The sequence below is a fragment of the Triturus cristatus genome, chromosome 7 (assembly GCF_964204655.1).
Source record: "Triturus cristatus chromosome 7, aTriCri1.1, whole genome shotgun sequence".
In the NCBI taxonomy this organism is placed as follows: domain Eukaryota; kingdom Metazoa; phylum Chordata; class Amphibia; order Caudata; family Salamandridae; genus Triturus; species Triturus cristatus.
In genome coordinates this window covers 1,002,852,434-1,002,872,946 of record NC_140590.1, presented here as the reverse complement: position 1 = coordinate 1,002,872,946, position 20,513 = coordinate 1,002,852,434, and the positions used below count along the sequence as shown (strand labels likewise).

Below are 20,513 nucleotides of genomic sequence, written 5' to 3'. Positions count from 1 at the left end.
ACAATTATCGAGTGCCTTTCAGGAGGGACAAGTTATACTTTTTTTCTGTGGGCACAGCACTCCTGGTCCCTAGGGGAAGTCTGGGGAAGTCTGTGGAAGAGAGCTATAGGTCCTGATCACAAGGGGCTTACTTCTCAAGTCTCGGAGAGAAAATAACGTATCATTGGTTGCCGTGATCACCACTGTCCTCTGATAAGTCCCTCTTTTAGTCCATATTAAAGCTTTCTAAGAATTCTCCGGTGGCCTTACTGCCGCCACTTTGCTCACTCAGCAGCCTGTGCCTTGATGCTAATGACTCTCCCATGACTGTCGCATTATTCCTTGTTTGCAGTCACATAAGTGGAACAAACATGGTCATGCGGCGTGAGTTGCTATTGGAAAACAGTGACCTGGGTACCCTGCCAATCTGTCCCATGTCATCTTTTCCCTGCACTTCACACAAGCCATTATGGAAGCCCATTGTTAACAAGATAAGTAGGCAGGTTAACTCACTATGGCATAGATGAGCGTCTTTGTCACCTGCTGGCCTCGTGGTTGCTGAACGGGACGGAAGACGGTGATACCACTCGACCGGCAGAAACTAGAAGTGAGTGCGCTCGTATCACGGAGTTAGCACGTCACTTAGAGGATACTATTTGATGCACGTATTTACATTTTATTGAATTTTGGAGACACAAGAAGTGCATATACTAAGATTGGATGGTGTGATCGCACATATGATGATTTTATATGAGAATTCGTGTTTATGAACCACATGATTGGATATTCTATCAACTGCCTCGTGGAACTTATTGCCTTGAAAAAGTCTTTTGCAAGACGAAACACGTGTCGGCTGGTCCGTGTATTTGGAATTGACTAAACATGTGTCAATAAAGAAAGGATGAAAAAAACAACCACCAATCCAAGGGTCCTGGATTGAACTTGTGACGGCTCAATTATTTGAAGAAACTGTTTTCATCTCTCTTGACATTGTAACAGGCATATATGATCTAATTAAGAACTGACAAACTTGTATCAGTTGGGTACTTTACCCATACATTGTGTAGGTGTGCAATATTAGTCTTCTAAAAAAATTGTAGTAATTCTTGTTGGTATGTCTTGTACATATGGATGGTGTCCGTAGGTAGTGGACATTAATTGAAGCTTTAAGCACCCTACAGCCTTTTACTTATATCTACATATTGTTGACGCCTGAAACTCATTGATTATTTTGCATTTTGGTGTGCCGTCTTTCCCTGTTCTCAGGGACACTACTACCTACTTTTCTCATTGCGGCCTCGTGGTTGCATCCTGGTCACATAGCTGCAGAGTCCGATGTGCATCTGTTACACAGGTTCCTTTCCTTTTGAAACAGTTTAGTGAGCCTGCTGAATTGACCTGTGTGTATTCTAGACACCTGTGTTCTTCTCCAGAGTCCCTCCATGATGACCTCACACATGTGGGCTTCTTTCAAGTCGCCTTCTTGCCCTTGTGCTTCTACCCCCGCAAGCTCCACATCTCTCTTTCTCTCTCACCCATTTGTTTTTCTCCTCCATCCCCACTGCGCTTCACATTGCTCTCTCTAGGTGTTGTTTGTTTACCTCACCTAACCTTTTGATGTTGCTTCCTCCCACCCACACCCTCCATATTGCTTCCTCCAGCTATGCCCTCCATTTTGCTTCCCACACCCACTGAGTTGCGTACCCTACTCGAGCTCGTCATGTTGCTGGTCTCCAGCCACCCCCACCATGTTGCTTTCCCCACCCGCGCCTTCTCTGTTGCTTTTGCTGCTCCTATGTTCCCTCCACTCCTCAGTTGTTTTCGCCCAATTGCTCCTGCCAAGTTGATTCCCCCACCCCCATGTTGCTTACGCCACCCTCATGATGCTTCCCCACCCTCTCCCCCTCAAAAAATACCTTCATGCTTATTTTCCTTTTATTTATTAATCTAACTCGTGTGGGTCGAGATCCTACAAAACATGGCTGGCCATCGTGGTTTTTATGTATTATTTAGCCATGCTGCACAGCATCAGGGATGCCATACATCATGGCTAAAACCCATTGACAAAGCCAATAGCCATTGCACAGATGTAGCCTTTCTCTTCATCACTGTATTTTCTCTCAGACCTTCTGCATGTACTTAATTCGTTCACCTGCCCTCTCTCTCTCTCTCTCTCTCTCTCTCTCTCTCTCTCTCTCTCTCTGTCTCTCTCTCTTTCTCTCTCACACACACACACACACGCACACGCGCACGCACACACATACACACACACACACACACACTCACTCTCTCACATTCTCTCTCTTTCCATCAATCCAGCATCTGAAAACAGCAAATACGTTTAGGGAAATTGAAGATGAAGTGAAAAGTTAAAAAGGCTGCATTGCTGCTAGAGAATACCCGAAAGGACTTTAGAGTTGGTCATTATTGAGAAATCAATTAGCCTTTTTGCTAGTGAATTCAAATACCACAATATAGGGGACAAAAGAGAGCCGTTTCTATGTCTGTTTTATTTCACACTGCATGAGCCACTGTGGAGTCATTGTGTAGCTCTTTAATCCCTGACAGCACAGCACCCAGGGTAATGTGCTGCATGGCTATATGGTCCTAAAAGCGAGACCTATTGGCTCAGCGAATGCTCGTTGTTGATGTTTCCTTTGTGGCTCAGGTGTGGCCTCCATCTGCTGCATTCCTGGAAAAATCGCCCACTGCCTTGGATACATCCACAACAACTGTGCAAAATGCCAGCTTATATTCTGCCCTGTTCATTTCTTTGCATTGTTTAATTTCTTTCAAAAACATTTACAAAGCCAAATAGCTCTGCACAAGCTATTTGTCTTTGTTAATGTTTTCAAACGATGTTGCATAACAGCACCGGCTGCTTTGCAACAAGGCTTAAAGTTACAAAAATCAGTGCTATGATACGGTCAAAACTGGCCATGTCATAGGGCTGTGTTATTACTTACTTTAAGCCATGTTACACAGCAGGCTAGGCTGCTGTGCAACATCTTGAAAACAATGACAATGCCAATAGGTCTCACATAAGCAAAACCTATTGGCTTTGCCAATGCTTGTTCTATCTGAGAAGAGTAAAAAGACAGAATTGTAGCAAACAGCCTGCTCAAAAAGTACAGGAAAAATTAGTAGACGCAGCGTCCATGACGTTCTATCTAACCACCTTAAGTGTCCTTTCTAAGCGTGCAGTATCTTATTCCTACTAATTGAGCGAAATCCCAACAAAAGGAAGTGATATGAAAGTTGTAAAATATTATTACAGAGCTGCATACGTGGCATTGTAAGGGAACTGAATGTAGTCGGCACAGAGTATATTCTGGGCACCCGCATATAGCTACGTTTATGTTCAATGTGTGACTTTTTTTTGTTTGATTCCTTGTTATTTTAAATATTTGCCTATTATTTAAAATGTGATATTCCAGTGGGCATTCTGAAGATCGGAATACTTAACACATACCGGGTTTATGCTTTGGAGTGGAAGGCTGTCCTGCACCTGCTTATTTCTTTTTTTTCAATTTGATAGCGTGGGGTGCCCTTCCATCTGTTGATGCACTGTTCAAATATGCTCCGGCAAACAAGATATGTTAATTGCATATTGTCTAATACATAAACATGTCCCCCGCCATGCACAATTTTCTCATCAATAATTTCATTTCAAATGTTGCAGTGATGTCAATGATGTCATAGATGTCATGAGTGATGTAATATGTGGGGTCATAAGCAGTGCATGGCTAGGGCATGAGCTATAGTTACCTTAAGACATGAATTACAGTTACTTGAGATAACTATAACTGGTGACTTTCTGTGGTTTTTAGAGTTTAAAACATTGACGTTGTTACTGAACATTCACCTAACTCTAGCGTTGCCTTTATCCTTTGTTTCTTCCAGTAAATATATATATATTTAAGACACAGCTACAATAACATGCATATTTTTATTTAACATAATATATATTAACATTAATTAAAATATATATATTTATTTTAATAACCAAAGTAAGTTTGTTTATTTAACATTATTTCCCTGTGGCATTATTTTAAGTCTCTGGCTCCATCACACTCTTTGGGAGTGTGTTGCAGTACTTGTGAGTAGCCATGTGTAGTGCTAGACTTACTGCAAGGCTTGACTGGAGTACATTTACTATTGTTTTTTTAACATTTTTGGCTGTATTAACTTTAGAAGTGCAATTTGTGAATAGCAGTGGGGGTACATTTTTGTGGGTGGGTGTTTGCATTTGCATCTCCCTCCCTAAACTCCTCCCATTTAGTAGCGATTAGCCCTGATTTTCCAACCACTTACCCCTGTTCCTCCCACGTTACTACTATCACGGAGACATATGCGTACAAAGATCTCAGCGCACCCGGCAGAGAGCATTCTCTAGCCTACTTATTTCCTTTCAATTGTGTTGCACACAGCAATCTAGCTTGTTTATCCCCTAAGACCTCTTGTAACAAATAGACTCCATCGGCATGCGAAAACACCTCACTCAATTATTCTTGGTAATCATTCAAGAGAAGACTGGGTTTTGTCACAACCATTTTTTACCATATCACTTACAGTGGCACTGTCTGTGCAGACATTTGGCTTTTACATGTGAATTGAACTGTGAAAACCCCCATAACTATATTTGATGTTTTCATTAAATTTCTCCTCAATAAACAAAAACATGAAGGGCAGATGTCACTGTCTCTATGGCCATTTTAAGTTGCTTTACATGTCATTTTCATGGTTTAATGTTTGCACCTCCAGATGACTGCCATTAGATCCTGTTCTATATTGGCATTGGAGTCATGGAAGAAGTTGATGGTCTCACAACCTGCTAACTGCAACTTTAACCTGCATCCTGGTTCTGGATTGTAAGAGTTGTTTTCTGAGACATTGCATTGGCTAATACATTCAGTTGTGCAAGCAGACAGATGGGAAATGGTGCCTAAAAGCCATTTACAGAGGAATATTAGCGTAAAAATCAAGTAGCACATTTTGCAGAACTGCACACATCAAGGACCATCTCAGGAACCAAGCAGTGATTCGGAAGCTGGAGTAAACCTGGATCTGTGAAAAAAAGAAGCTAGAATAAGTCAAGAGCAAAAATTACCAACAACAAACAATAACATAAAGCAATTAGAACTAGAAATGTATAATTTGCGTTAGAAAACCCCAGGAAGCACAGACAGTGTACTTCATCAGATTCCTCAAACATTGGTGCTGAATCAGGAATTAACGTTCTTGCTCCGGGCGGTGTTGTGGGATCACTGCGCTGGATATGTGGTAGAGCAAAGAGATTAGCTTTCATGAATCGGTTTTGTTCCTGCTCACAGCTAGAGACAGCAGATCAGAGGACAAGACTGCATGACGTCTTTGGGTGGTCAACCCATGCGCCTGTCAGAAGACCACACACCAAAGTGGGGACATCACCCACACAGCACATCTCTGCATCGTCGGAGATTCGATATAGGTATTCTACCAGTAAGTGAGGTGTACAACCAAAACCTGCATAGCGATAGCTCCACAACCGAATCAACAGGGAAGATTTGTCAATCTTTCATGCAGTGCAACGCAGCAAGCCACCTTGCTGCGCTGAGTGCAAGGGAAAGGGCAGGAATGCACCGTATTTAACATCCCTTGTGCTGGAGCACTTTTGGATGCCTAGCCCCAATGAAGGCACCCTTGCATCATGGTGCAAGGGTGCCTGCGTTGTTGGCAGGATTGTTTTTGTGCAGGAAGGGAAACCTTCCTGCACAAAGCCAATCCTGAGTGGCATCTTCCTCTTTCTGTGTGTGCTGCAGAATGCAGCACACATAGAAAAAGGAAAGATCGAGGAGAAAAAAAGATATTTCTGCTTGTGGTGCCTCACCTGGAAGGCATAACATTTTGACACATTCCCTGATCTAATGGTAAATCTTGGAACGCACCAAAATGCCAAAATCCATGGGTGGATGTGTGGGAACACCTAGGCTCCACCCAAGGAACACCTTGCTTGGGCAGAGTAATGCAATGCAACGTTTTGTGCTGCCTTGCGTTACCCTACATTTACCAAACCATGCAGGGCCATGTAAGGTGGCATTGCGTGGCTTGATAAATGTCACTTAGGTTTTGCGGCACCTTTGAGCCCCACTGCGAGGCGCAAGGGGACACAAAACCCTGATAAATATGTGCCACCATTTCCAGTGAAGGCTATTTAACCTTAATGATACTCTAATGGCAAACACTGCATATAAAAGCGTATTGTTATTCTCTTACCTATTTGTTGTAGAAAAAATATTCATCAAAGGCTCGTTTGAAGCTTGCTTTCTTCCCATTTTATATTAAAATCCATAGAATCTCCATAAAAGACATCTAAAGGATAACAGTCATTGCTGGAAATGCAATAGTATTACTGATGGATGTGTGCATATGTTTATTAAATGTAAATTTGTTCTGCCTTGATAGAGAAAGGTGCTTCTGAAAATTAAAATATTCACAATATAGACCTTCAGCTAGCCCCATTTATTCTTCTTCTTAATGACCTCTCCTCACTTCAAACCTGTAAGAATTTACACTATTATTTGAGTTTGGTGGTCGCTGATCTCAAGAAATATTAACACTGACTTCTCAGAGTGAGTCAAAGTGTGAGGCACCACTTGGGGGTTAGGTCTCACTACATCAGGGGCTAGCAGCAGAGTCCAGGGCAGGTCCAGTTGCAACTGATCAGCTGGGCAGTTGCAGGGAGAGAAGCCTCTGTAAACTTGTGGTGTACCTGTGGCTCAAACAGGAGGCCTGCACACTGACTATTGGAGTCACTTATGGGGAACTGGGTTCAAGGGAAGTACATCCAGTCGTCCTTCAAGATCTTCAAACAACAGGGCAGTCCTAATTCTTTAAAGGTCCAGGCATATTCTGAGGAGAGGTCTGTGGGGTCCAATTCTATGCTCACTATCAGCCAATGGGTGGAGGGCAAGTCTTTGCCCAACCCCAAATCAGTTCTGGTCAGGTTCACTACCTACACTGGTTTTGATGCCAGCTTGACTATAGAAACAAAGTGGTGGCAGTCCTAGGTGTGAGCTTTATATGCTAGTCACCAGGTAGGCATCTTTTGAAGCTCAGGTAGGGGCTAGGCACAGACCCCAGGCCAACCTATCAAGGGAGGAGGTCCCCTGCCCACACTCGGAGCCCTTTGTCCCCTGTCTGGGAACAATACACATCTCACCACTGGGGAGCCATCAGGAGTCAGGTGACAGATGGTCACTGGCAGGAAAGCCATCAACCATTTTTCTAGCTGGTCCTAAACATTTAATGTTGTACTTCTTAAAGGTAATAATGTAAAACAGTCTTAACCTATGGGAGAGCTAGCTTTGCCATATTTAAAAATGACTGTGTAGGTTTTTCACTGCCAGGACATTTAAAACATTAAATTAACATGTCCTTCTTTTTAATACAATGCACCCTGCCCTATGAGAATTTAGGGCACACCTTAGGGGTGACTTATAAATATTAAAAAAGAAGGTTTAGGCTTGGCAAAAGGTTTTTTGCCAGGTCAATATGGCAGTTTAAATCTGCACACTCAAGCAACAATGGCAGGCCTGGAGAAATGTTTTACAGTGCTACTTTAATGGGTGGCGCAATGGGTGCTGCAGCCCACTAGTAGCGTTTAATTTACAAGCCCTGGGTACATGTGGTACCACATACTAAGGACTTAAAGTAAATGATATGTGCCAACAAGGGGAATGCCAAATCCAAGATGTTAAAGGAGTAGGGAACAAGCACCTTACCGTGAATTAGCAATGATAAAGTACCCAGGGCTCTATGACTAGCAAAACGGCTTCCGCAAAAGAATGAAAAAAATCTGGATGAATTCCATGAAAAAATGATCATTCCAACAGCGGGAAATAAATAATATGTGATAGGCATGACTGGCATATATTAGGCAACGCTGCAAGTATCGCAATTTCTAGCATGTGACGGGGGTACCTAGACATTAAGTGGCAAAAGCTTGAATCTGACAGGAGTAACTGACCAAATAATTTGCATCACTCGTGGATGGTGGTGGTGAATGGATAAGTGATGTAGTACATAGTACATGCATATTTAATGGCAAAGTTTCGCTTCAGATAAAGACTAACAAACGTTATTTGGAACATTTATTAATGTACTAAAATTGGCAACCTTTTTTTTCCCCCAGATACCTCTATGCTGACGTTTCGGGACAAAACACCCTTATTTACAAAATATATTTAAAGATGATGTTTGAGTGAAGTGATGTTAATGTAAGATTTTGTGCTGAATTGGTGAGCCACATGGAACTTAAATGCTGCAGCAATTATTTCATCTAAACATTTGATGATCTAGAGATTTTAAAAGTTGTATGACATTATATAAACAGATAACACTGCTGTGTCAGCCTAAAGATTAGTGCATCTTAAGGCCCTCATTATGACTTCGGAACCTGAAGCCTGGCTTTGCTTCAGCTCAAGGTGTTGTTGGAACCTGTAGCCCATAATGAGCCAAGCTTTCATGCGGCTTCTACCTGCCATCTTCCCGTCGTGTGACAATAAGGTCAGAGCTGCTTACTGGCGAACTGGGAAACGTGGTTTGAGTCTTGGCGTCCACTCAACATCCTGTGATTTTGGGCAAATCACGAATCCCCCCATGCCTATAAACAGTGCACGTGACATTGTGTAATGTAACCGGTGCTCATGTAAAGCTCTCCAATACCTTTAGGTTGAGTTTGCGCTATATTTTAAAACCTGCAGAAAAATGCAAAATGTCAAAACAAAGCCTATAAGAAAAGACAGATACACACTCATTTAATGACTGTTTTTTTTATAAAGTGAAACCAGAAACCTGGATAAACCGCGGAATCCCCAAATAAATTGTGTGATCTTGGGCAATTGATTTATTTCACCAAAACTTTTTTTTCTTCATTATCGTGTATGAAATGACTTCCAAATATGGATGGCCAGAACTTTATGAGGACCCTGATAAAATCCGGAAGGAGGATGTGATGTGGGTGAAATCGAATTTTACGAATTTTTTGATGCTGGGGCGAGAAGAACAGGAGCTATGAAACCTTTAGTTAGGGCTCATTCCTTGTTAAAAACAACTATTAATATGGAACCTTACCTGTCAATGGTAAATAAGCCTTATCATCGCTGGCTCCTAATTAGGCTCCGCTTTAATTTGATTCACTTCACATTGGGGGATTACAAGGGATGGTGTAATTCTGATGACGCAGAACCCTGCCAATGCGACACATTTTCATCCCAGGATACTTTACATTTTTTGATGTTCTGTGACTTTTATTCTAATATTCGCATCAGATTTCTGGTACCCATCCTGAGAGGAAAGGGTTTTTCTCAGATTAGACCAGCGTTCGTTTTTCTACAGTCATTGAGTAACCCTGGTGACATTTTTAATATTGCATCTTTTCTCGTAGCGGCGGTGAGGTTAAAGAAAAAAAGAAACTTGATGATGATTTCTTCTTAATTAAGAGTTTATGGACTATTGCTATTTAAAAAAAAAAAAATTGGGGTAACTCGGATAAGGGGTTTTATACTGTGATAGTGTTTTAAATATTAAGCTCAAATGAACTGCAACATTGTCCGTGTATTTTAATTATTATGTTAAATGATCTGTAATATTGTTTATGTCTGTTGTTTGTTTTGTACTTTTATGATTTTAACTAATCGAATAAAGTGGATTGACTGACTGACCGGACTTCCGAATATGTGAGTTCAGACTACCAGTTGTACAAAACTATCACTTTTAATAAGTACTTCTCAGTGTAGTACTATAATGTGCCCTATTAATGTCAAAGCTTCCTCATGTGAAGGAAATACACATTTCTTTCATTTTGAATAGACCATGATATTTTAAGTGAGAACACAGTAAATGTTTGTTACATAGTAAATATTTTCAGGCCTTGGCTCATGCACAGGCTCAAAGATCTGAGCCAGACCCTTGGCTTGGCTCTGGCTCGGCTCTCCCTGTTAATTTGTTGGCTTGTCCACCTCTATAAAATTCTGATCACTGTGCAAACCTGTGCTTGCACAGGGAATTACGAGGTGGGTGATAATTAGATAATTACCACACCCTCAAAGTTTTTCCCGATTAATTCTGACAGGTTACACCTGCTGACATTTATCAGGGGAAAATGATGGGAGAAAAACAAAACATGCAGAATCTGGTGTCTAAAAAATTGATTCCAAATGTTATGCCTTGTTTTCTAGTTCACAACTCTACGTTGGAGACATTGTCCGCACAATCTATATACCTCGCCCTCGGATAATGGTATTTATTTACCTTGTGTGGTTGATACCCCGCCCTGTTGCAACAAAATTGTAACGAGGACCCCAGTGACATTTTGGTCATCTCAACCTAAAAAGTCTTTGAAACTTGCTGGTAGCTCCCTTGCTCTCAGAGCCTGTAATATTTTTTAATCTTAGGGACTGCTCTGCTGGCTGAGGCTTGAGGTTGTAATTTCTGCATAGCTTTTGACATACCAAACATTCCCCGTCCAAGGCATTTCTCAGCCATGCTGCATAAGTGTGAATCTACTTAGAAGCGGAACAATGGGACAGCAGAATGTACAAGTGAAACAAGATGCTTTGGGTGTTGTTCATACATTTACATAATCCCAATTTTTGTGCTGGCTGTAAACAAAATAAGACAGTCGTTGATTTTGTAGGACTATTGCCCTGTAAATTGTACTGATTGGACACTCCCCACACAAACATTAGTTGCATGTGATAGATTCAACAATTCCTGTTATTTTATTCAGCAGCATCTCTCCACCTTGGACTTCTGTTTGAATGTTAAAATTAGAAATCTCATGTAACAAATGTCACTGAGCAAAGTGCGGTTGGGTCCACCAGGCAGCCATCCAAGTGTGTACTAACACATATAAAACCTGAATAGGTGGACTATGCACAGAAAAAATTAAACCTCTGCCTTAAGGAAAAATACAAAGTTAAAATGCTCACCCTGCATAAACTAGAGGGCTGAACTGCACTCGAAATACTCTTTCTGCAGTTCCCCGTGAGTCGTTGAGTAGCAAGAAATTAAAAAAAAACACTCCTAAGCACTGCAGAGGACTTAAAAACACCACAACCAGAAGGCGTTTCCCATTGTAGGACACAGATGATCTGCATAATCTGGAGCAGTGAAATGTGCTCCTGCATTTCTAGATTGTATAACTAAGAATGTTACATTGTGTTGGATTTTTGCCTTACGAAACACCAAACTATACAACAATGATCAGAAAATGCATTTGGTTTTGACTGTGTGATTAATGATAAGCTGTTTTTGTGTTGTAAATTGTAGCTTGCTGAGTAGCTGTACAATATAAGTTACAGAAAGTCTGTTAAAGTGTAGACTTGTTTATGTAAAAAAAAAAGGCAATATATTGTAATATTACTAGTGGTATAGTGCAAGTAATAGCAACATTTTGAAAAATGAAATGAAATAGGAAAATAGCATAATGAATTGATGTAATAGCAATATTATGGATTTAGAAGTGTTCTGATAAATTTTGGCTCCGGTGCCACTGCACCTGCTACATAATTCAAATTATGGCCCTGGTGCCTGCTAGATAACTGTAATTGTGACTGCCTGTTTAATAGCAATCTATTTCAATATTGGTATCTAGAGGGTTACTAGAAATTTGGGCCCTGGTGTCACTGCACTTGATGCACCATTGAAATCCTGACCCTAGTGCCTGCAAGGTAACTACACTTGTGACTACCTGTTTAGTAGATAATATTGCAATATTTGGTGTTTAGAGGGGTTCCTAGAGCTTTGGGCCCCAGTGTCACTGCACCTGCTGCACCACTGAAATCACAAACCTAGTGCCTGCAAGGTACCTACACTTGTGACTGCTTATTTGGTAGTTAAATGTAGCAATATTTGCTATTTAGAGGAGTTCCGGTAACTTTTGGCCCTGGTGCCACTGCACCTGCAGCACCATTCAAATAATGGTTCTAGTGCCTGCTAGATAACTGCACTTATGACTGCCCGTTTAGTAGTAAAGTTTAGCAATATTCTGCATTTAGTGGGGTCCTTAAAGCTTTTGGCCCCAGTGCCACTGCACCCGCTGCATCATTCAGACCAAGTCCCTTTTAACTGCAAGGTAACTGCAATTGTGCCTGCCTGTTTAGTAGTCGATAATATATCAATAGTGTCTGTTAAGAGGAGGTCTGACAGCATTTGGGCCCGGTGCTACTGCACCTGCTGCACCATTTAAATCATGACCTTGTTGTCTGGAAGGTAACTGCATGTGTGGTTGCCTGTTTAAGAATAAAATGTAGCAATATTAGGTGTTTAGTGGGGACCTGGAGTTTTTGGTCCCGGTGCCACTGCACATGCTGCACCATTCAAATCAATCCCCTTTTAACTGCAAGATAACGGCAATTGTGTCTGCCTGAATGGTAGTAAAAAAAAGCAATATTAGGTGTTTTGAGGAGGTCATGATAATTTTTAGGCCCAGTTCCACTGCACCTGCTGCTCCATTAAAATCCTGACCCTGTTGCCTGCAAGGTAACTGCACTTGTGACTGCCCGTTTAGTAGTAAAATAAAGCAAAATTTGTTGTTTAGTGGGGTGCCTATAGCGTTTGGTCCTGGTGCTACTGCACCTGCTGCACCATTCAAATCATGACCCAATTGCCTGCTAGATAAATGCACTTGTGACTGTCTTGTTTAGTTGTAAAATTGAGCGATAATTTGGGTTTAGTGGGGTGCCTAGAGCTTTTGGCCCCAGTGCCACTGCACCTCCTGCATCATTCAAATCAAGTCCTTTTTTAACTGCAAGGTAACTGCAATTGTGACTGCCTGTTTAGTAGTCAAACATAGCAATATTATATGTTAAGAAGAGTTCTGACAACCTTTGGGCCAGGTGCTACTGCACCTGCTGCACTATTCAAATCATGACTCTGTTGTCTGCGAGGTAACTGCACTTGCGGCTGCCTGTTTGGTAGGAAAATATAGCATAGCTCTTGTATATTAACTTTATTTTTAGTGTGCACTGTTTATAACTACATTCAGGATTTATCATAATGACCAAATAGATTAAATTGAAAAAATCGATTTGATAATGCCTACAAAGTGCAAAGAAAAATATTGAGGTATGAATAGAAAATGCCACAAAGGTTCTAAGGCTAAAGCATCTTCTTTACACAACTAAATAACAAAAAGCAAGCATTCCAGCATACTTTAAGAAGATGTCTGCCTTTGTCTGTGAGAAAAGATCTTATCTGAACAGTGAATGGGGCTCAAACAGTGTGATCAGCTTCAGTAGACGTGTCCTTAATGCATGCAGCAAGGAGAAGTTAACACACAAAAAAAGATCCACACACAAGTGAATGAACACAATATTTCGGCAATGGAAAGTGATAAGAAACCCCTATTAAGACATATTAAATAAAAGAGATTTCACAAGCACAGCACAAGCGCTGTACAGGTAAAACCTAAAAAATGTCAACAAACAAAGTCATTTTACTGTATATTCTTGCTTCCCAAAACATCTCGTAAATTCTAGCCGCCCCATGACGTTAAAAAGAACTCTGCTCCAACTGTGGCTCTTATCTCTCTCTTTTCAGGCCACTGAACCCTCTGCAGGCTCCTGCCACACCCTACGCGCCCCACCCAGCTGTCCTTTACCTTCACGGGCCAGCAGCACACACTGAATCATTTATAAGCTACTGCAAAGCCATGTGTTTATTTCCTTAGTTGTGTTGTTTGCATGGCCTGCAGCTCATACTTTGCTCTATTGTCTAGCTTGCTGCCCCACCCAGTTTCCTCTCTGACGAAGATGTCGAGTCAACACGTTGCCTAATTTCATTTAATTACTTAAAGAAAGTGTGTTCTCAGCAAGAAGGGAATCATTTATACACATATTTATTATTCGCGCAAGTACCAGCATGTACATCATTCTGTCATATCAATTCAATTCAAAGTTTATTGTTTGATTACCTAAAACCATTACAAAATACATAAAACAGATAATATAAAATGGAACAAGTGCACAATAGTGGGGGGAGAGAAAGCCTCAGAGGGACTGTTCCTCTCCAAAAGTGAATATAACTGACACTGTATAAAATAATGTGCGTGAATATAACAGAGTATCTTACTATAAAAGGCACAATGTAAGGGTTTTTAAACCATAAAAAGACTAAAGGGCTTATCAATGTGTAGAAATTTCTTGACCATACAGTATACAAAGTGGTTTCTAAAGTGCAGCTAATTCAAGCCACTGTAAACAGATACCGTTCCAAAAATGTGCATTTATGCCATAAAATGAATTGTTGGAGGGTAAACACAACCAATGGCAGGGCAGGATCAGGTTAGACATGGTTAACTCTCAAGCAGATTATAGATTTTAATGTGCAAATTAACAGGCCACGGTTGTAAAGTGCATGGATAGATCACAGATGATATGTACGATTTACAATGCATCGGTTTGAGCACATTGCTGAGACCTGCTCAGAATATGGCTTTAAAGGTGCAAGAAGGTTCGTGAACAGGATCTCTGACAGTGGGCTGTACTGCACTAGAGGCTGGTCAGTTTTGCTGCTAAGACTGTTGGGTATTCACATTATTTACTGAATTACGACCAGTATTATAATTTTCCCAAATGTTGCCATTTCTTTCACTGTTTCCAGGCTGAATAGAAGGCAGACAGCCACCTTGGCCAAGGTACTCATCCTGTCATATCCATGGCTGTAGTGAGTCATCCGGAGCGAGTCAGTGACTCTGGCGTCACACGCACCACACGTGCACAAGAGGGGATAAAATGAATGGGGTCTTGGCACAGTTGCCACAAGTATGGGTGTGTCTTCATTATTGCACCAGCCCGTATGCTCTTCACCTCATTCTGAAGGGCTCTACACTGGCAAATAGATGTGTAACGGCCATTGGGCTAAAAGGGCTTGAGGCACCCTACCCTCCCGCGTCATGTTTTCCTACCCCGGTCTCCTGCAGCTTCCAGGACACACACAGGTCTTTACCCAGTGCTTAATTTGAGCCGGTGATTTCAGTGCTCAGCACAGACACCTAATTGCTAGCCCCGGGGCTTATGACAGTCTGCCACATGGTGGCGTTGGCTTGCTAATTTAGATATGAGCACAACTGCTGCTTATTAGTTCAATTGACATTGACAGTGACTAAGACCTCCCTCCCAAGCCATTCTTATAGCTTTGGGGTTCTGGAAAAGTATGAATTGTCGCACTTGTAAGAGAGTGTGATGGTTAATAGCTGTGTTTGCACTGTTATTGGCAGCTGGCAGGGGAAATGTGTGGTGCAAGAAGCATATGGCCTGGTACTCCCCGAGTCCCCTATTTACCTTTTGTACCCGCCGCCCTTGCACGGATGGGGTTTCCCTCCCTCCTTCAAGGCAATTAATAAGACCACACCAACTTTACTTTTTGGATTAGGGGGGAGTAACCCCCACCCCCCCCCCGGCCGTATTTATTGCAAAATTAAAAAACATTATTTATTCACATTATTTATAATTACGCAGAAAGTCCGGATACATTGTTAGACAGATGATGTAACGTGGCTAAACTTAAACGCTAATACACATGACACTCCTACCGTAAATCTAACAATGCATATATTCACTTTCTGCGTGTCCCCTCTAGAGCCTACGGCAAGGTCAATGACTGGCAGCCTCTAGATTCCCAGCAAACTACAATTTATTCTGCCGGAGTAGGCTTGCGCATGCGCAGGGGGTACAGCTTATCAGACGGATATTCTCCCCCGGACCCCCCCTACGCCCTGTGCCTTAAACTCCATAAACGGGGGCTGCAAAATTCTGCATACTTGCGCCCTGATGCGCATGCGCGTGCGAGGGTGGCCACAGGCCCACTGGGAAGAGTGTCTCCCCCGGCCCCCGCACCCCAACAGCCTACCTTCCGGCTGTCACTGCCCCTGGAGTTACATGGTTCTGACCGCTAAGGACCGAAGACTATGCTTACCAATCATGACCTTACCGCCTGACCGGAGACACACACAACTAAATACGACATTATTGCCTGAAACCAAAATTCATGTACTGAGATTTCAATAAATGTTACATATTTCAACTTCCTAGACTCTGCATTAAAAAAATTCTGTACTGACATAATTACAAATATCGACACTTTTATTACAAATTCACCAAATCATCATATTTACATTCAATCTTCTCTCCTGAGATACCTGTAATGAAAGTTGAAAGAACAAAACCAACACATTACCGAGAAACATATTGCAAATGCCTGCTTTAGGGGATGGTGGGTGGGTTAACAAATTACGGGCCGCTGTTGGCCCGGGTGCTGTGCCTGCGGGGAGCGAAGAACAAGAGATTGTTCTGCTACCCGCACCCCCCTTTTAAGGGGTGGCACGGGCCAGGCCAGAGTAAACTGGTCATACCCCCCAAAGTAGGTGCACTAGTGAACCGGAAGCACTAAAGTACTTCCGGTTCACGCCCCTCCGTACCCCGCCTATGGGACCCACACAGGAGGTGAGATTGCTCCCACCTCCTACTAGCCCCTGGGGACCGGTGCGACCGCCATAATGGCGGCGCGCGCTATTCTAGCGCTCGGCCTTATCCAGGGGCCTCGCGACGGGAGCCCCGTCACTTATTCTTTCACAAATTAAGCACAGTCTTCCCCTGTTGTATGCTGGGCTGCGCTAGAAGTGGCGCCTCATTGAAAGCCTCGTACAAAGTACCTCACAGGTCATTAAGAGAGTGAATTGCACATATAAAGTATGGCCACTGGCCCGGGAGGCAGCTGAAAAAGAACACCACAGTCTGCTGCTCAGAGATGTTGTCTTAAGGCCAGACATGTTGAGCTTGGAACCGAGGAATCTAATCTGGTTGTTGTGTTAATTATGTGTTTGCTCTCATGCCCTTGGGCCAAGTTCGTGCGATAACAAAACTGCAAAAAAACTAAAGAAAAACAATTCTGTTGGCCTTTCTTGTTCAGAACAAATATAACACATTTACTCTAACTGGTGGAAAATGCATTATTTTATGTTATGGAATCTCAGCTGGTTAATGTGATCACTAAAGATGTCTCAGTGTTTAACCAGACAGTCACAGAACGGAATCCTGGTTGGTGCACTGGAGATTAGTGACGAGCATCTGCAGTGCTCTGATGTCCCAGCCTGTAACAAACAGCACTGTGAAAATGCAAGAGATTTACGAGCACATTTGAAGTTTTCATGCAAAGCAGCAGTCAAAGTGGTTGTGCTGCGTTGCATGAAGGGCGAGAGCAGGCCAGCGCCATGTCCACAGAGACATGGAGCTCTTGACCTCTCCCTGTAGGTAGAGAACAGAGGTTCACAAGGATCTCATTCAAAAGAAAGTTAAGTATATGGAACAATAAAATTACTTTAAATGTAATGATACATATGTGACATTTCACAGGTTCAAGTCTTACACTGCGGTTTATTACAACATAAACCTCATTACTCTTTCATAATTGTGTATACATGAGAAGTGACCCCTGTGCAAGAACGCACTTCCAAAACTTAGGGAACCAGTAGTGCAAACATTACAAGGTGGTGTTTTTGATACACAAACAACTGAAAGAATTTTTTTTCAGTTCATTAAAACAGGCCCACAGTCGCCTGTATATGTGTAGTTCACGGAAAGACAATCAGTTTCTAGCGCTGCGACCCCACAGGGTCTCGTCAAGATGAAATGATACTAGGTGAGCACCTGGTGTAGCACAGGGCAAAACTAACACACATGCAGGATTTGAAAACAAAATTTTTAGTTTATAAAATTTGACACTTTATGTGCTGTGCAAAAAGAACAATTGATGGACAGAATGCAGAACAAAGTCATACATTCACCCCAGTACAGAGATCTGGGCCTAAATCCATCGTTTTTTTGCTCACCATGCCATTCCAGTTTGGACCCAACCATATGCAAATCAGTCTTGGCCCTACGCCCAATGGGAACAGTCCAGCCCGAACTGCAACGCCAGGTCCTTTCTGGACTGGAAACAAGCATCCTAGGACCGGTTTCTGGCTTTCAGCCCTCATCAGCCAAGATAGCTTGACTCCAGTGGCATGAGAGAGCACTGTGTCTTTTGCTTTCTCGCCCTAAGTGCGCCAGGTATGCCCAGACGTGGGTCCTGGGCTCACTTTGCCACTGGAAACAAGCTATCCTGGCTGAAGAGGGGTGAAACCCCAAAACCGGTCCTAGGATGCTTGTTTCCGGTCCAGGGAGGATCTGTCTTGGCAGTTCAGGCTGGACTGTTCCCATGAGGCACAGGGTCAAGACTGATTTGCACATGGCCAGGTCTAAACTGGGGTGGCATGGTGAGCAAAAGAATGATGGATTTAACCCAGATCTCTTGACTGGGGGTGAATGTTTTGATTTGTTCTGCATTCCGTCTATCAATTGTGTGTCTTTTACTTTATGTGCTGTGGGCTTCAGAACATAATTGATAGTATGGTTATTGTTATTATCACATATGCTATTAAGAAGCACTATTTCAGACTCTCTTGAAGTGACCTCTTTGCAGGATAGTGCCTGTCAGGGACAAAGTTTGTGTGGTTTGGACGTTGAGAGAACATCGTTATCCTTGTATTTCGAGGCAACAACCTTTTTTGACAGGTCTTTAGGCCTGGTGGCTTCTTTATGGATGTGGCTCAGTCATCTCATCTGAGAATTGCTTACTGTAGGGTGTTAACAACAATTATGTTATTTTGATTTAGAAAATCGCAGATTCCTGCAGAATAAATAAGAGGTGGTATTACTGCCAGCTCATTGGCACTCACTTATTCAATCTCAAGAGGAATGCAAAATGCATTAGGGATCCGACCGGGACTTGCCAGTCACACACCTTACAATCAGGTGCTTTATCCCACTACGTTCAATATTTTGAGACACGTGCTCATGTGTGGGCTCAAACAAGCATAATTTGCAATGTCCCGACTAGCAGAATGAAAACGTACCTATGGTCAATATTCATGCAAGAGCATCTTTCTAAAGATGGAATTAACAAAATTTCATGAGCTAATTGCTGTAGCGTCTTCCAAGCCTGGGTACTTGTTAATGAACACACTACACATGGAGCTTAGTATTACACATCTTTATTCAGCTGCGTCCAATTCTAAAACAAACTTTCATGGCATTGCGCTCTGACACCTACATCACAGCTCTACCAGGTCCGTTAGGAGCCAAAAGAGTTCCATCATAAAACATCGCAAGACACTGCCCCCCCCCCGTTAAATAACAAATGTGCATTTTTTAAAAATCAACAAAGTTATATATGCAATCACATTTCTTCAATCAATCTTCTTGGCGCTTTAATTATTTGGAACTAGGAAGCTTGTTTCCGGTCCAGGGAAGGCATGGCTTGGCAGTTCGGGCGGGACTGTTCCCATGAGGCACAGGGTCAGACTGATTTGCATATGGCCATGTCTGAACTGGGGTGGCAGAGTGGGCTAAAGAACGGTGATGGATCTAACCCAGATCTGTTGACTGGGTGTGAGTGTTTGATTGGTTCTGATGCTCCGTCCATCACCACCCCCTTTTGTACCGCTTTGTTCGCCAAAAGTTGGCAGGGTATGCTCAGACGTGAGTCCCTTGCTCACTTTGCCACTGGATTCAAGCAAGCCTGGCTGAAGACGGCTGAAATGCCAGAAACCGGTCCTAGGAAGCTTGTTTCCGGTCCAGGGAAGGCATGGCTTGGCAGTTCGGGCTGGACTGTTCCCATGAGGCACAGGGTCAGACTGATTTGCATATGGCCATGTCTGAACTGGGGTGGCAGAGTGGGCTAAAGAACGGTGATGGATCTAACCCAGATCTGTTGACTGGGTGTGAGTGTTTGATTGGTTCTGATGCTCCGTCCATCACCACCCCCTTTTGTACCGCTTTAATTATTTGACCTGATCTGATTACTGGAAGCTGTCATCTTCACTTTCAGGGATTTACGAACACAGTGAAGAAGAAACAGCAGTCACTGTGGGGCTTATTTACAAGCCCCTTGCACCACCAGTGCATCACTTTTTATGACACTACAGTGGCGCAGTGTGCAGACCCATACCTACGAGGCCATGCAAACCACTTTGCGTGGCTTTTCTTAGCCTCATTGATATGGTGTAACCCAATGCAGCACAAGTCACTGCGTTGCCTTACACTGCGTGAGGGAGGCATTCCATGGGCGTTGCAGTGGATGTTCCCAAGCAACACCCATGAGTTTTGACGCATTCTCAGATTTACAAGGATCTGTAAAACTGAGAATAAATCAAAACTGAACACCTCCCCAGGCCAGGCATAACGAGGAGAAATTATTTGTTTCCTCTTTCTTTGTATTCTGCAGCACACATAGGAAGAGGAAAACCCTCAATGGATTGTTTTCATGCACAAAGATGCCGCTTCCTGCACAAAAACAATCCTGCCAACAACTCGGACATCATTGCACCATGGTGCAAGAGTGCCTGCATTGGCACTATGCACCAAATTGTGCACTGAAGTTGGCCGCAAAGACGGGAATGCACTGTCTTTCGTAAACATAGCGCATTCCTGACCTTTCAATTTGGCATAGGG

The 20,513-nt window shown here is 42.7% G+C and overlaps 1 long non-coding RNA gene across 1 annotated transcript in view; it reads right to left on the bottom strand.

Moving 5' to 3' along the window:
* Window positions 1-4,406: 4,406 nt before the first annotated feature.
* The window catches only part of LOC146810990 (uncharacterized), a 711,140-nt gene continuing 695,033 nt past the window's right edge, over window positions 4,407-20,513 (bottom strand). The window contains exon 3 of the long non-coding RNA XR_014966663.1: window positions 4,407-5,046. This is a non-coding gene — a long non-coding RNA (uncharacterized LOC146810990). The remainder of the gene's footprint in view (window positions 5,047-20,513) is intronic.